This window comes from Trichechus manatus, unplaced genomic scaffold, assembly GCF_000243295.1.
Source record: "Trichechus manatus latirostris isolate Lorelei unplaced genomic scaffold, TriManLat1.0 scaffold00019, whole genome shotgun sequence".
Taxonomy (NCBI): Eukaryota; Metazoa; Chordata; class Mammalia; order Sirenia; family Trichechidae; genus Trichechus; species Trichechus manatus.
The window spans coordinates 8,495,848-8,503,966 of record NW_004443955.1 but is presented as its reverse complement, the minus strand read 5'-3'; the positions used below and the strand labels follow the sequence as shown (position 1 = coordinate 8,503,966).

Below are 8,119 nucleotides of genomic sequence, written 5' to 3'. Positions count from 1 at the left end.
ATTATTCTTGGCTGGCAATTTTTTTCTTTCAAGATTTTATATATGTCATCCCATTGCCTTCTTGCCTGCATGGTTTCTGCCGAATAATCTGAATTTAGTCTTATTGTTTCTCCTCTGTATGTGACTTCTTGTGTTTCATGAGCTGCTCTCAAGATTCTTTGTTTGTCTTGGTTTTGGTGAGTGTGATTATGATATGCCCTGGTGATTTTCTTTTGGGGTCTCTCCTGTATGGGGTTCGTTGAGCTTCGTGGATGGCCAGCTTTTCATCTTTCATGGTATTGGGAAAGTTTTCTTTCAGCAGTTCTTCAGTGATCCTCTCTGTGTTTTCTGTTTTCTCCCCCTGTTCTGGAATTCCAATCACTCGAAAATTTTTGCTTTTGATTGTATCCCACATAACTCTCAGGGTCTCTTCATTTTTCTTTGTTCTTTTTCCTGAGTTTTCCTGAAAAAGAGTTGTATCCAAGTGTTTGTCTTCAATTCCACTGATCCTGTCTTCCACCTTTTAAAATCTGCTTCTCAGCCCTTCTATGACACCGTCCTTTTCTGAAATCTTGTTGTTTATCTTTTGGATTTCTAATTGTTTTCTTTTATAATTTCTAGTTGTGAATTTATTTTGGCATTTTGTTCATGCATTATTTTCCTGAATTCTTCCAATTTTTTGTCTATATTTTCCATGAATTTGTCTATTTTTTCCTCATGCTTGTCAGCTTTTTGCCTCAGCTCTTGGAGAATTCTGAGTATTAGAGATTTGAATTTCCTATCAGGTAGTTCTAGGGCATTTTCTTCCACTGGAAAGTCATCTGGTGTTTTATTTTGGATGCCCCCTGGAACCATCCTGTCCTGTTTTTGTAAATGTTTTGATATAGTCTGCTGTCTTTGGGGCATTCAGTAGTTATTTCTCTTGTTTATTGATTGTAGATTTATTTGTTTCATCCCTTTTTTAAAAAATATGGCTATGTCTGAGCAGGCAGGCTGTGTGTTCTTTGTTGTTTGCTCATCTGTGGGCAGAATACTTTTGCCTCCTTCTCCAATTGGCAGGGTGAGTCACTCAGATATGGTACGGCAGGGCAGGTCTAGATGAAGAGGAATTACTGGGATGGGTTGTTTGTGGTGTTTAGTACAGCCACAGGGTGGGTCGGTAATCACTGCAGGACAGATTCCAGTAGGCCATGCCTGTGCTGCTTGGTGGTGGGATGTTAAGGGCACGGTGCAGGTAGGCAGGATGTAGCGGGGAGATTGTTATGTGTGGAGCTAAGATGGATATGGGAGAGAAGAGAGAGGAACAGGAGCCAAAAAACATACAAACAAACAAAAAGAATGCTAGCGGAGCTTGTCCTTGGAGTAGAGAGATGAGAAACTATGTAATGGAGAAAAACAGAAAGGGGAAGAGGAAGAAAATAATGAACAAATAAAAATCGGAAAGGTTAAAGAGCCACAAAGTTCCCAGGGATCCCACTGGTGCAGCTATGAGGTCTGGGGAAGTCGCTCTCAGGTGTTGCAGTACAGCCTGGCTAGAAGGCATAGAGGTATACAACCCCAGGTATTCAAGGAACAGAAAGAGAAGGAAGATATAGAGAGATGAGAAACTGAGTAATGAAGAAAGACAAAAAGGGAAAAAGAGGGAGAAGAAAACAAAACAAATAAAAAAAAAAAAAGAACAAGAAAAGCCCCCAATGCAAACAGAGAAGAAAAAAAGAAACCAATGAAAAAAGAAATGTCCTCAGGGATCCCTCTGCTCATCTGTGCAAGCTGAGGGGGTAGTCTCCTTGCCATGCAGCACCGCCTGGCCAGAAAGAGCTCCCAACTCAAGTAAAGAAAAGAGAACAAACAAACAATTCAAAACAAACAAAGGAACGAAAGCCCCAGGATCCCACCAGTGCGACAGCCCAGACCGGGAAGCAGCTCCATACTCGAACGGAGCTCCACAGCCCCTCAGGAGGAAGCAAAGATGGCGCACAGAGCCAGGTATTTGAGTGAAAGGAGGGGGATGTGGTGAGAAGTAAGGAAGAAATCAAAAGAAGCAGGAAAAAAAAGCAACACCAGCAGCCAGCAAATGGCACTCAGAGAGCCAGCTAGTGCGGGCTGGTGGAATCCAAGCAGCCAGTGTTTCTCGGACAAGAGACTGTGTCCGTGGGAAGCAGAGGGGGCCGAGTGTGGGTGAAGAATGGTAGGGAGTGGGAAACATATATCACAAATTACCAGAGCTCTGCAGCCCCTCAGGAAGAAGCAAAGATGGCACATGGAGCCAGGTATTTGAGCGAAAGGATGGGGAAGTGGTGAGAGGTAAGGAAGAAATCAAAAGAAGCAGAAAAAAGCAACACCATCAGCCAACAAATGGCACTCAGAGAGCCGGCCCATTCAGGTGTGTGGAATCCAAGCAGCCAGTGTTTCCCAGACAAGAGATTGTGGCCACGGGAAGCAGAGGAGGCCGAGTCGGGGGTGGGGGGTGGGTAAGCGTATATCGCAAATTACCAGTTGTTTTGTCTTCCGCTGGAAGTTCCGTGAAGCTGCTTTCTCGTACCCCCTGTTTGCTGGTCTCCGATAGCAGTCCAAGATGGCAGATCCTTGCTGCGTTAGCTGATAGGGGACCTCTGTGTGAAGCTCTCCTCACTCTCTGTTATCTGTCACTTTTCTCACTCCATTTGGTGCTTGGCTGAGTTCTTTATCTCTTCATTTGATGTTTTAGGGTTTCAGGATTGTTGTTTTCTCTGTTCGGCTTAGTTTTTCAGATCTTTGCTGTGGAGGGACGGCATGGTACTTCTGCCTAGAGCGCCATTTTGCCCGAAGTCCCCTCTTTTCTAATGTAAGCATCAGTGCTATAAATATCCCTCTCAGCACTGCTTTACCTGCAACTCACATATTTCGATATGTTGTATTTTCATTTTAAGTTCTATGCATTTAAAAAATTTCCTTTGAGTTTCTTTTTGATCTGTGCATTATTCTGACATGCACTGTTTAATTTTCAGTGTTTATAAGTTTTCCTGTTGTCTTTCTGTTAATGATTTTTAGTTTGAGTCCATACGTTCAGAGAATATACTCTGTATGGTTGTGTTAAAAGTTTAAAAGAGTACATTGCTTACCTTGATGACTCCCTTGTTGTTCAAACTGCTGCAGATGTGCATGTTCTGCAGGAGGATATTTCAGGTCTGTAGGGAGAGAAGCAGCATTGTCTTCATGGGGTTCAGGGGCCATCATTGCATCCTCTCTAAGCAGCCTCCAGGCCACCCTGGATGAAGATAGAACCCTGTGTGATGAGGACCATACCATGGGTCTGCTTATCCTTGTGGGGCTTGAGCCCCTAGCAGTCTCAGAACAAGTCCTGTGTGGGATTCAGGGGTGGTCCACGGAAGACAGTGCCAACAGACATGCATTCAGCTGAGAGTTTGGGAGAGGAGGGTGTCCCATCTTCAGCCCTGAGTCTTTGGGAAGAGTCCACCCATAGGTCTCTGGGGCAGCAGATGGCATTCTGTCTCCCGAGCAGAGATTTCAGCTACCCTTAGGGTCTGCAGGTGGATCCCAGAGCCCTTGTGGCCTGGGAATCCCGCCTTCAGCAGTGCCTGCCCTAGGATGCTTGGTCCAGCCAGGGATATGGTCATGAGACATAGAAGACAGGCTCAGTTACTGGGACCAACTTTGGGAGAAACAAATCAGAACTTTAAGAAGAAAGAGACTGAGGTTGAGGAAATGCACTTGGGCTGGACTGCTCTTCACCTCAGTACAGGGAAAATGCAGCTTCCTCCCCTCCTGTTCTTCCAACAGCTTGTCCTCACAGCACACCCTGCTCCTCAGGCCAGTGGGTCAACGGGGGGACTGAACTCAATGTCCAGTGTGGTCCTCACAGTCTGATCTGGATAAGCAGCACCTTGTGGGACCCCATTTGAGTGACCTGATGTCTTCACAGCTCTCTCACCCTCCCCTCTTCCCTCAGGTGGTGTCTGGGTGCCGGTGGGGGCTGGCTATGTCTTCAGGGCATGAGGGGCAGTGTCCCTGGAGGCCCATACTGGCCTGCTTCTCCAGTCTCCCACCAGACTGTGTGGCTGAGGTTGCTGGCCATGTGGCTGGCAGCTCTTGACATGGACCCCTTGGGGGGCTCTGCCCACCTCCCTGCCCCATGGCACTAGCCAAGTCACCCAATGTTGTCTATGCACACACGGACCCAGGGTTGCCTTCTGCGGAGTATATTTTGCCAATGTGCCCACACTTGAGTGCACATCTGAGTAAACACAGATAACGAGGGTGTTCACTGCAGCAGCGCTTGTAAGAAAAATTGGGCAATACCTAATCCACCAACAGGGGGATGTTTAGTAAAGTATGGTCCCTGTACACAATGGCATGCTGTGTGGCCAGAAGCAGAATTCCATAGTCAAAGTACTCTGATATGTGTCCAGTGAGCTCTCATTGTGTGAAAATGCCCATGTGAATGTCCTCACACCAGTCCCCATGTACCCACATGAACATCCCCACACCTTCCCCATGAGCCCACTTGAACATCCCTGTGTCTGCGTCTATGTGCCTGCATGAGTGTCCTCATAAAAGATCCTATGTGCCTGCGTGAGTGTCCTCATACGCATGCCTACGTGCCCATGTGGACGTCCCCATGCCTGCCCCTGCATGTCCATGTGAACATCCTTGTCTCTGCTCTGTGTGCCCATGTGGACGTCCCTGTGCCTGTCCCATGTGTCCATGTGGACGTCCTTGTACACACTCCCCTATGCCCACGTGGACATCCCCACGCTAATCCCCGTGTGTCTGTGTGAACATCCCCATATCTGCTCCTGTGTGCCCACGTGGACGTCTCTGCACTGGCTTCTGCGTGCTGGGGCACCTGGAAAGACGTGATCCAAAGGACAGCTACTGCCACTGAGTGTGGGTATCTGGATCCCCTCCCCACCCACAAAGGGGATGTCAGTTGCCCACTCTGTACTCACCTTGTTTTCTTGAACTAACTCAGGCTTCCGCCCCTTCAGTTTGCTTTGCATGTCCTTCTATTATACATTTTTAAATAGACTTTATATTTCAGAGTAGTTTTAGGTTTACAGAAGAATTGTGCAGGAAGTACAGAGCATCCTTAAATACCACCTTTCTTCCCTGCAGAGTGTTTCCCTTATTATAGGTGTTGTTAGTTGCTGGCGATTCTGACTCATGGTGACTCCATGTATGCAGAGTAGAGTTGCCCATAGGGTTTTCAGAAGAAGAGCTCAAGGTCTGTCTTAAGCACCTCTGGGTGGGTTCCAACGGCCAACCTTTCAGTTAGCAGTCCAGTGCTTAACCATTTGCACCACCCAGGGACTTCTTCCCCTTATTAACATCTTACATTCCTCAGGTCTATTGTACATTTTAAAAACTCATTCACAACTTTATAGAAACATCTCCTTGGGAACAAAGCAAGCCTAGAAGGAAGTGTGAATCATGAGTTCTCTTTTTCCTAATAACTATCCATTCTCACCCTACTCTGTGCAAGTCATTTTCATGAGCGTCTTGGGAGTTTCTTGTTTATTTACTGCCAAACCCGGGCCCACCATCTGCTTGCACAGCCGGCAGCAGCTGTGGCCCAGGGGGCTGTCTGGAGCCAACAGTGTGATTCACCTCAAGCCCACCGGCCTGTCTGCCTGCCTGGCCTGCCCTGCCCATCCTTCCCACTGCAGCCACAGACAGCTGCACATGGTGGCCAGAGCCCTGTGGTTCAGAGTCACCCACAGAAGACTTCTCATTAGAGGGGGCCTCCAAGCTTTCTGCTGGCAGCTGGGTGCCACACATGGAGCAGGTCCATGGCACCCACTTGGCCTTCCATGTCACAGATTCCAGTGGTAGCCGTGGAGGGAGAAAATGTGTCCCCATCCATAGACACAACAATGTGTGCTCACAGGCCCAGAGGCAGACACGCACACAGACATGCACAGAGACAGACACACAGACCCACATAAGACACATGTAGCCACAGATACACAGAGACAGGCATACACAGACATGCACAGGCATATACACAGGTGCACACACACATACATACGTACACAGACACCCTCACAGATGCAGACACACACACAGACATGCACAGAGACAGACACACAGAGACAGATACTCCCTGCTGTGCTCAGGCTTCCTGTACACTTGTTTTTGTTTTTCCTTCCCATGGAAGCTGCATCAGAGCCGAAACTTGTTGGTCACCTCTCCTGGGCTGCAAACCATTGAGCTTGCCTCCTTAGTGGGCTGGGAGGGGCTGGTGGAGGGACCAACCTCGAATTCCATTTCACACCTGGCTGGGCACCTGCCTCCATGAGGGGCTGGCTCTTCCCTGCCCTGCTGAGGGCATTCTGAGGAGAGGGTCTCCAGAGACTCTTGGTAGACACAGCCATGAGGCCTAATAGTCCCCTTTCATACCTCACCAGACGATAAGGGGACCTGTCAACTGAACACACCCAGAACATATCAGATGCCTATCACACACACAGCAAAGGGACACAGACCACACATCTCAGACCCACCTTCCAATTCACTAAGTTTCTCTTCAACTGTGTCTAATTTACTTTCTCTTCCTTCTTCTCTCCCTCCCTCCCTTCCTTATTTCATATCTTCCTTCAGCAGCTCAATGGTTTGGAGGATTGGTTAATATAGTACAGAGAATATAAGGGGAAAAGTACAAAATGGCAGTTAACGCCAATGCCAGTACTCATTTCATTATGATTATAATAAGCATAGTATTAATTTGTGTGTTATTCAGTTTTCTTTAGAACATAAATCAAAACTATTACCTGAACTTGAGGTATGTACACAAAATACATACACAACCTCTGCAAAATACCTTCCATAAGTAACATTAAATTTCAAAATACTGGAAATTGTTTATCTGTGCCATTGATTTGTATTTTGACTAATTGGAACAGTAAGAGAACAACATTCAACTATGGAGCAGGTATTAATTATGCTGATAATAAATCTTTAAACGTTAAAAACATCTTTCTCTCTTTGTACTGGCTATCCCATGTCCTGAGAGGATTCATTATGAGAAAATTGCCAATCACAGCTTTTTCATCTTACTTTGAGAAAGCATATTAGAAAGTGAGACTTCATCTATGTTTTCAAGTGAGTGGTCTTAATTTTTCTTCTTATAGAAAATGTTTAACATAGTCTATTGTAAATATACCAAAACCATTAATTTTTTCAGCTTTCAGGTGAGGTCCAGCATGTTGCCTATACTAAGCCTATGAGAAGAAGTCTGTAGAGATCAGCTAACCTTACTGTGACATCATCCTTGGCACAATCTCTCACCAGTAAGAACACAGCATGCCTGGATATGTCACTGGTGGAGTTTCAGAACTGGGGGATTTCTGCTACAGTCATGCTTTCTTTAACATCTTGTCTATTATCAAAGTACAGCAATCCAGCTTTCCTTAGGTCCTCATGAGCTAACATCTTATAGCATTCTCTATTTACTGAAACCCTTTCTCTGTCCTGTCCACAACAACTATTACACAACTCTATGTTAGTATAGTAAGTATTCCAGGAAGAACAAAGAGATTCTTGGCCACCAGTATCCCACATTAGGAAACATGTATTATTAACTGCTATCCCTTCTACATTACTTCCTGTTGTAGGGTATATAGGTACAACTTAATTCATAGAAAATTGGTAAAGGTGGGTAGTTTCCCCTGCATTATCCAGACCAACAATGATAACTTTGTGCTCCTGGTTATTGAGCAGTATCTGTACCCTGGTGGTAAACAGAATTCTCATTTTTGGGCAGTGGACCCCCCCACCGCACCCTCAGCCAACCAGGCCACCTAGTCTTCCCTGACTCAGGCTGAGGAGAAACAGAAGAAACACACCAGAGCCTCCAACTCTGCTGCTGCTCCCACTTTTGTCCCTGGCTTACTTCCTGGAACTGGAGGAAGGCAGAAGCCCTGGCTGGTGGCTGTGCGCCAACTCTTACTCAGTCTCCTGACTCGAGTATACCATGGCTCTCTGTCGTAATACTTTTTTTTTTTTAACTCTATGAAGTGTAGTTCTACTCTGACACACACACGACCACCACGAGTCAGAACTTACTTGATGGCAACTGGCTAACCGGTTACATATACAAATATTGTTGCTAGCTGACGAGTGACCCCATGCACAATGGTCC

General features: G+C 46.2%; 1 pseudogene; it reads right to left on the bottom strand.

The window, feature by feature from the left end:
• Positions 1–7,243: 7,243 nt before the first annotated feature.
• On the bottom strand, positions 7,244–7,731 carry LOC101348155 (ADP-ribosylation factor-like protein 5A pseudogene; annotated as a pseudogene).
• Between the last annotated feature and the right edge of the window lie 388 nt (positions 7,732–8,119).